Source organism: Cupressus sempervirens, chromosome 6, assembly GCF_028749045.1.
Source record: "Cupressus sempervirens isolate cs-2001-9-10 chromosome 6, ASM2874904v1, whole genome shotgun sequence".
Lineage (NCBI taxonomy): Eukaryota > Viridiplantae > Streptophyta > Pinopsida > Cupressales > Cupressaceae > Cupressus > Cupressus sempervirens.
This window is the reverse complement of record NC_143123.1, coordinates 214094578-214104487: the sequence shown is the minus strand read 5'-3', so window position 1 is coordinate 214104487 and position 9910 is coordinate 214094578.

The window sequence follows — 9910 nt, the reverse complement described above, 5'->3', positions numbered from 1 at the left end:
ACGACCTCATGATACATTTTTAGGTATTTTTATCCATATATATATTATGGGGACCTAGGGACTCCTACTAGGTCATTACGTCTATTATAGGTTGTAATAGGTATTCATATGTTTACTAGCACATAATAGGTATTATCAGGTAATAATGAGTCTTACATTACCAAACAACACATTACTTGATCACTTATTTCAACTGCGTTTTTCAATACGTTATCCATACATGTGTGTCTTAAGGGGACATAGGAGTCGTAATAGGTCATACTATTTTTTATAGGTTAGATAATAAATCTTATTATGTATTATTAGTATATAATAGGTCTTATTAGGTAATGATGATTCTTACATTACCATATGACACATAACGATCTCATGATACATTTTTAGGTATTTTTATCCATATATATGTTAAGGGGACCTAGGGACTCCTACTAGGTCATTACGTCTGTTATAGGTTGTAATAGGTACATTCATATGTTTACGAGCACATAATAGGTATTGTCAGGTAATAATAAGTCTTACAGTACCAAACAACACATTACTTGATCACTTATGTCAACTGCGTTTTTCAATACCTTATCCATACATGTGTGTCTTAAGGGGACATAGGAGTCGTAATAGGTCATACTATTTTTTATAGGTTCTAATAAATCTTAATATGTATTATTAGGATATAATAGGTCTTATTAGGTAATGATGATTCTTACATTACCAAATGACACATAACGACCTCATGATACATTTTTCGGTATTTTTATCCATATATATGTTAAGGGGACCTAGGGACTCCTACTAGGTCATTACATCTGTCATAGGTTGTAATAGGTATTCATATGTTTACTAGCACATAATAGGTATTCTCAAGTAATGATGAGTCTTACATTACCAAACAACACCTTACTTGAGATCACTTACGTCAACTGCATTTTTCAATACGTTATCCATACATGTGTGTCTTAAGGGGACATAGGAGTCGTAATAGGACCTCATGATACATTTCTAGGTATTTTTATCCATATATATGTTTTAAGGGGACCTAGGGACTCCTACTAGGTCATTACGTCTATTATAGGTTGTAATAGGTATTCATATGTTTAAACTAGCACATAATAGACAGACCTTACTATCAACCTTAATAAAACTATATCCCATTTACTTTATTAACATTCTTAACTCTAATTAAAACTAGTAAATTAAGTCATGAGTTCTAAATTGTAAATTAACATTTGCTAACTAAACTCATTTACTTATCTAGTAACAAATTTTTCTATCCCTATGTCCTAACTGTCATCTACACTCTGGGCCATAATCATCAAAGCATTTACATCAAAATTTAGATTTTAGTCAAGAATTATATTTTTTTATTGCATGTATGTACATGTGTGCACTTAGCTATCATTTAATCAAGAAATTTTATTTTATTTTTATTGCATATACATGTACATGTACAAATATTTATTTTTCACATTTGCATGAGCACGTTACAATGTACATTAGATATGGTCTCTAAGATAATTTATTTTAAAATACATATGTATGTTACATGATTGTTCATTTAGCACCATACATTTAATGTTGTGTATTTATATGTACATGTGTTTCAAATAAAATTTAACTTTTAATTATTTTAATTTAAATAGACTTGTATGTTTATATTTGTATATATATTGCATGTGCAGATCTCTAGATATTTATCACTCAGATTGTAGCTTCACATTCATATTCTCATATTTATTTTCATATATACACTATGGAATCTGGTTCTGCGGATCGTGCTCCTGCATCCTCAAGGGATGCTAGTGTTCATGGTGGGGGTCAGAGTGTTGAGTCTGGTACAGCACGTAGAGCGACCTCCACCCATGATAGACAACAATTATTTAGAGATACAGTGGCGAGATTATCTCATGCTATGCAGGTTTTGGATAGCTCGCTTTCCTCTTCTACCACCCTCCCTAATAGGGAGAAGGTTATAGTGATGCGAGAGGAGTTATTTTGTATGATTCAGACAGTTGAATCATACAACCCTTTTGATGATATGAGCATTGAGACATTTTATTCTTCTTTATCTCACAGTGTCACTGGCACTGTGAAGTACACACAGATTGATACTGAGGTTTCCACCGGCATGGTGAAAACCATGTTTCCATCTTATGCACATCGTCGCAGAGTCAGAGGCTACTCTATGAAAAAGTGTACTGATCCACTCGTTGCACCATTGATGTATCCTCGTTGGTTGGCTACTCATCATAGATGGCCACAGAAGGATGAGTTCCCCCTATATTTCTGCAAACAATTGTTTGCAGAATTTCATTTACACTATGATGTTGACTATACAGATTATCCACAGCATGTTGGGCAGGGTCACGGGAGACTTTCTGATAGATTTAGACCCGCGGACACTCCTGCGCCCATTAATAAACGGGCAATGGTGGGTCCAAACCTTTTGGTTATGCCGAGAGGTCCACAGATGGCTACTGCAGGTGAGAGTGTTCCTGATGACACAATTAGGACACAAATTTTTTCGAGCATTGCCACCGTCGCCACATAGTTACATGAGATTTCTTCTGATCGATGTAGTCGATATATGCTACGGTCTCGAGGTACTGCTCCCACAGCTACATCATCTAGCACACCTGTTGATGATGATTATGGTGTTGTAGACATACCTTCTCCTGTAGACATTTCTGTAGTCTTAGAGGTGGATGCATTGCATCGTTTGGCATCATATTTAGCATCTGATCTTTTAGATGCATATCGAGCATTATCTACAATCTCAGGGATTCCACTTCGTGACATGAGCTCTCAGATTAGACATATTTTGTCACGTACAGCAGTCCCAAAGGATTCATAGAGGCAGGATCAGATTAGACATATGTTACGTTTTTCTGATCTGCAGACTGTGCCGACAAATCCTACACGTCGTGAGTCCCAGGCATACATTACAATATATATATATATATATATATATATATATATATATATATATATATATATATATATATATATATATATATATATATATATATATATATATATATATATATATATATATATATATATATATATATATATATATATATATATATATATATATATATATATATATATATATATATATATATATATATTTGATTTATATACATGTAGATCTTGATATAATTTTTCTGTACACATAATTAAATGGCTCACTTGTTATCATTTGACACAGGGTTCAGATGCAGCTGATAGACCCTTTTGGGGACAAGGCCCAGGATCAGGAGGGGGGATGTAGCTGATTAGATCATATTGGCCTTTTATTTTACTACACACATGTTATGTCTAGATACATATTTATATGGACGGTTTGATGTTTTATATGTTATTTCCATATGCATACATTTTATATCCAGACACTTTGATGTCTTATATGTTATTTTCAGATACATGGTTTATATGGACACTTTGATGTTTTATATTTTATTTCTAGATACGTGTTTATATCATGGACACTAAATGATGTTTTATATGTTATTTCGAGATACATGCTTATATGGAGATTTTGATGTTTTATATATGTTTTCCAGACATTTGATCTACATGATCTATTTTTATACATTTAATATGGGTACATTATATTCTCCAGATATATGCACATGTATGTTATTGATCTTTTAATGTAGACGTCTATTTTATTGATCTTTTGATGTCTTCATCTTTTATGTAACTTATGTATGTGTTATGCACATGTTTCTATATATGTTATTCATATTTTCAATATTCAAGTTTACATGTATATGTATAGTTATTCATCTTAATGTCTTAATCTAAGTGTAATTAACTATATAATTTTAATGGTCAATGTACATAACAATATAACATATATTTAATGACATGTCTTAATTAACTATATTTAGTCTAATTATATTTAATGTAGATCATGTATTAACTATATTTAATGACATGCCTTAATTAACTATAATTAACTCTATTTAATGACTTAATTAGTTACTCTATTTAATGACATGTCTTAATTAACTATAATTAACTATATTTAACCTAATTAACTATAACTAACTATATTTAATGTCTTAATAATTAACTCTATTTAATGACTTAATTAACTCTATTTAATGACATGCACCTTAATTAACTATATTTAACCTTTAAATTAACTATATTTAATCTAATTATATTTAATGTCTTAATAATTAACTCTATTTAATAACTTAATTAACTATATTTAATGACATACATTCTTAATTAACTATAATTAACAATATTTAATTAATAAAATATAATGTACATGTAATTATATGTAACATAGTTTCATATAACATATACATGTAATCTTAACATAACGATTATATACAAACATAAAGAATGTATCATATAAGAACATATAAAGATTATATGTACACATACAAATACATACAAATACTAAAAAGGTTGTCTTAAGGGGAGGTCTTAAGAGACCCGGTCTTAAATGAGATATCCATGTCGAATTTAAATAAAAATAACAATACATGTCTAATTTTGCATATGCAAGATAAATGATCCAATGTACAAAAAATAATATAAAACAAATATCCTATCAATATTAAATATGAAAGTATAAGAGCTATACAGGCATAACTCAACTAGAGCTCCACAATAAGTACATAGGTAAACTAGAGCTCCACAAACAATGTATTGTTAGGATCCTCTCTACTTTTTATTATCTCTAGAAGTTTTTCGTGTTCTTCAATAGGCAATTTCCACTTTTGATTTCCACGACGTCCTTTTCTTTGTACTGCTTCAAATTGTAATTTGGTTGCTATAACATGGTTGCTATAGTGTAAAACGTTTTCTCCAGGCTTGTATTCAATAAATTCAATACCACTACCAATTACCCTTGTTTGTTGATAATATGTTCCTTCAATAACAACTGATCCAATTGGATATGACTGTTCATCAGCATCTATAGTTCCTTCTAGCAACTTGTGTTTTGCTTTTGTGCATCTTAAAAGATAATAGTCCACATTTTCTGCATTATCTGGTAAGGCTTGAACTGCAAAAATATCTCCTGCATGTATATAAAAAGAGAAATATAAATTAATTTAAAAAAAAGTATATATGTATATTAATTTATATATATGTATATATGCACACAAACCTGCCACAACTAAATCAGAAATGCGCTCATAATCAGCTGAATATACAAGATCATGAATGTCAATGTCAATGTCAACATCTTCAAAAGGAGGCTTTCTAAGTATCTCCTTCAAATCCCAATGTGAAACATATCCATTCTCAATATTTTCACATGCACTCACTACATTTTCCTTAATGCAATCATCACAAAAACATGTTTTCTCTCTTACTTTAAGTACTGGAGGTTTATGGTTTCCTGTAGTCATCACTTGATGTAAACTTCTAATTCTAGGAATCGTTTGACAATTGTAAGGATTAGATTGATCTATATCTGTTACAAATACAAAAACTAATTGTCATATTTCAAAATAAATATTTAATTAAAAACTCAACTTGATTTGAAAAAGACATTAAAAATAAATATAATTTAGTTCACCTTTCACCTCCCAAAAGTAACGCTTATTGTATTCAGTATCTCAAGTAGCAAAATGAACTTTGCACCATTCAACAATATGATTTGCACTCTCTATCCTATTCCCTGTATGTACATAAAATATGCATGTATATATAAAATTTAAAACATATGCTATTAGAGTATTAAACATGTACATTTAAAAAATGCATATATTTACCTGCAAGTTCATGTTGTCGAAGTGCACGTTTTATACATGCTCCTGCTCCATCATACTCCCCTTTTTCGTGTCCACTTTCAAAGAAATTCCATAAAAACTTAACATTGGTTCTAGCATGTTGCATTGCTAACCAATTAAATGCTTTTGCAGATTTGAATTGTCCTGTGAACGTGAAACATGATAAGTATCTACAATTATCCAAGTACATATATTAAATAGAAATAGACATGTCCAAATAAATACAAGTTAAAATAAAGTTAAATAAATGTGTAATTATTTGGTGTATACTAACCTGCACATCCATCAGACCAAATCCAGTGCTCTGAAACATTTATTCCACGATTTCTGAGATCTTCAGAGAACATTGCAAAACAATGAGCCACATAACTCCTGTCATGAACTTTATCATCGCTAATATAGAAATGAACCTCTTTGATGATGATGCGTTCATTTTCATCCAATCTTTCTATCTAATCCACCTCAAATTGTGCATGTCTATAGGTCACTTGCACAAATATTGCAACTTGTTCAGAATGATAATATTGGCTTTGGAGCTCTGTATGAGGTGCAAATGTATAATTCTTAGAAAAATCTACAATTGAAAGTATACAACTAGGTGGAAAACAATTTTTGGAATCACGAAACTGTTTAGCTTGCCATCGTGCACCATGAAAATGTTGGATATGTGGATATATCAATGGACGAAACTTGGCCATGAACTCATCATAATGCAATTCACTCTCCTTCAATACAATTTTTCTAGATTCATCCCCTCTATTATTTTGGTATGTCTCATATTCATATCTCATCCATGAAACTAGTGTGGATTCATTAATATTCTCAACTTGCATAATTTGAGAAAATTTGTGTAAATCTACACAAACTTCACACTGATTTTTGATGCATTGCACTTTGAATTCATCTGAATCTTCCAATTTATCACATAATATGGACCTCAAAAAATTGTGTTGTACTGCTAGGCATGACCAAATTAGGATCAAGTATTGCCATAACTTTTTTAAATGATTGCAAATGTAGACCAAATTCAACATGATTTCTACAACAACAAGTTTCTCGCATCTTATTTATGCGTACAAAGGAGGGACGTAAACTCTCAAACATTCTTTGACATATTTTGACATTTGAAAATTCTTGTTTGAATGCTTCAAAAAGTTCACTTTGAGTTATATCTATGAAATGTTTTGGATGTTCAATTTTGTCCCCTGTTTCTTGATCTTTAATTTGTATAGTATCATGCCTGTTGGAAGAAACACGAGAATGTGTGGTCCAAAATTCAATAACTTGTCTTTTTACTTCTTCAGAAATCCTATCTTTTCAAGGAACTCTACAAATAGTCACCCAGTTATTCTCAATGTTATCATCTAGCATATTTCTCCTCTTGATGTATCTCTGGACAGTTCTTCTAGATATATGTAGTACATCAAAAATTGCACGTACCTATTTTCTATGTGTCAATTTTCTACTAGATATAGTAGTCATCAATGCTCTACATGCATTACTCAAATCACCTCCTCGAGTTGTGTTGTCAATTTTGTTATAAGCATTTTGCAAATTTTCAACTATTGTTTTATTAATATTATGAGCATGGCTTTTCCTGTTATCAACACCCAACAACTCTAAGACAGGTTTCATATCTCTTCTCTTAAATAACTTGACAAATAATTGTGCCTGTCCAAATATACTTTTATCCTTGAAATAATCATCCCACATGTTCTGACAATGCTTTTTGATAGTGTTATCATTTATCATATCTTTAGATGGAATTTGGTTAAAAAGTAGTTCTTCATCCAAATCCATCAAATTTTTTATGCTTTCTAATTTGTCTCTATCAATAGAACTACCAATTTCTTCCTCTTCATTACTCTCATTTTCTTCATGAATCTCATCATGTTCAGGAATTTCAGTAGGTTGTTTTTGAGCATGTTTTGTATGGCCTTTCATTTTGTCATCTCTTTTTCTATCATATTTCCTTGATCTTTTCCTTTTACTACCCATTCAATAATTCAACCTATAGAAAAAAAAATTAAAAAATTAGATTTTACTAAATATCAGCTAATGGTTCAATATATAATACATAAAAATAAAACTAATTAGAAGAGAAAAAAAGCACCTTCAAATTATTCGATCTTTTTCAATATTGATTAAATCCGCAAAACAGTTGTTGAAAATTGCTTCAAAATTAATTGTTTTTTGCTAATCTTCTTTCAATTTTCGCTGTCCCTGTATATTTAATTATTTAAAAAAGACAAAACAATATTTTTTTATATCAAAAAATCACACTAACCGCTAGCGGTTTCTCAAGCCGACTATGGGTTTCAGCCGTAACTGTTCCGGCCGAAATAGTTACGGCCGAAACAGTTCCGACCATAACTGTCTATGTGGCAGCCAAATAAGCAAACATCAGAACTTCTATAAACATCTCACTTTGAAGGCCAATTTGACCTACTAAATTGAAGTATTTTTTAAAACTAAAAATATACTTTAGTAGTTCTCGGAGTCACGATTATGATTGTATAATTTTTTTAAAGTTTTGATTATGAATAATATGTTATAATTTAAAAATATTACAAGTAGGTATCTTAAGATTCAAGAAGATGTCTATTCAAAAATAAGAAAAATATAGTAAATCATGTTAATTTTTTTTTTTTTTTAATGGTGCACTAGAGGAGAGAGTCTTCTTCAAGAATATGTAATTTTAAAAAAAAAATATGTAGATTTGATGGAAAATGTTTGACGGGAGAAAAAAACTGTCTATTTCTGATAACTTTGACTTTGACCAGTTATAACTTCAAAAATATTAGCCAAATTTTATATTTTATTTTTCGGTGCACCAGGTATACATGTTAACTCTAACATATTCCAAAATCAAACCAAAATATGAAGATTTGCATATATTTGTTTGACGGGAAAAAAACTCTATATTTTTAGTATTTTTAAAAAATTAAAAAATACACTTTAAAAATTCAAAAATAAATAAAATTTTCACTCAATTTAAAAAAAATAAAAATTATAGACATAAACTTCATCCAATTTTACACATTTCACTAGTTTACATCATCTTCAAATTCTAAGCACAAATGCCACTTTTATTTCGTTAAAGTTGAAGACTTTAAATTCGGATATCACTTCTCCTTTATAAAAGGTGACACAGGTTTGTGCTTTTACCCTTTGCTCAAAAGGAAATCCTTCACAATCGCATGGGGTACTAACAAATGAATTTTATTATGAGACAAGAGGTGTCTAAATTTCTTTAAAGCTCTAATGATTGCAAGGTCTTGCTTCTCTACATAGCTGTATTTATTTTCATACTCTTTAAGCCCTTCAATAAAGAAGGCTATAGGATGCTCTTCATCTTTATCATTTGTTTGAGTTAAGACAACGAAAATGCTTGACTCACCACCTAAGGCATAAAGGATGAAATACTTTTCAAAATTTGGATTAATGAGAGTAGGGGCTGAGGCTATGGCTACCTTGATATCTTCAAAACTTTCCTTCCCTTGGTCCATGCAAAGGCCATACTTTTCTTGAGCATAGTTGTAAGGGGTTTTACCATGGTAGCAAGATTAGGGATAAACCTTCTCACAAAATTTATCCTACCAAGGAAACTTTGCAACCCTTTCTTATGTTTAGGAAGAGGGAGATCAAGTATTTCTTTTGTTCTTTCTGGATCAATGGTAAAACCATCCTTAGATACAATGTTTCCTAATAATTTTCCTTGATTGGTAGCAAAGACACACTTGCTTGGGTTAAGGGATAACCCAAACTCTCTATGGCTTAAGAACACCTATCTCAAATGATCAAAATGATCTTCTACATTCTTTGAATACACTATGATATCATCAAGGTAAACTAATACAACCTTTTCAATCATGTCTTTGAAGGCCATCTCCATTGCCTTCTGAAATGTAGCACTTGCATTGGTTAGTCCAAATGGCATCTTACAATAAGCATAGGTACCCAATTGGGTGGTAAATGTAGTCTTGTACCTATCAGACTCTTTGACCAACACTTGATTGTAGCCAGAAAATCCATCAAGAAATGAGAACCTCTTTGAACCATTAACCTTGGACAAAATCTACTCCATGGAAGGGAGAGGATGGTGATCTTTAAGGGAAGCTTGGTTAAGGTCCCTAAAGTCTGCACACAATCTA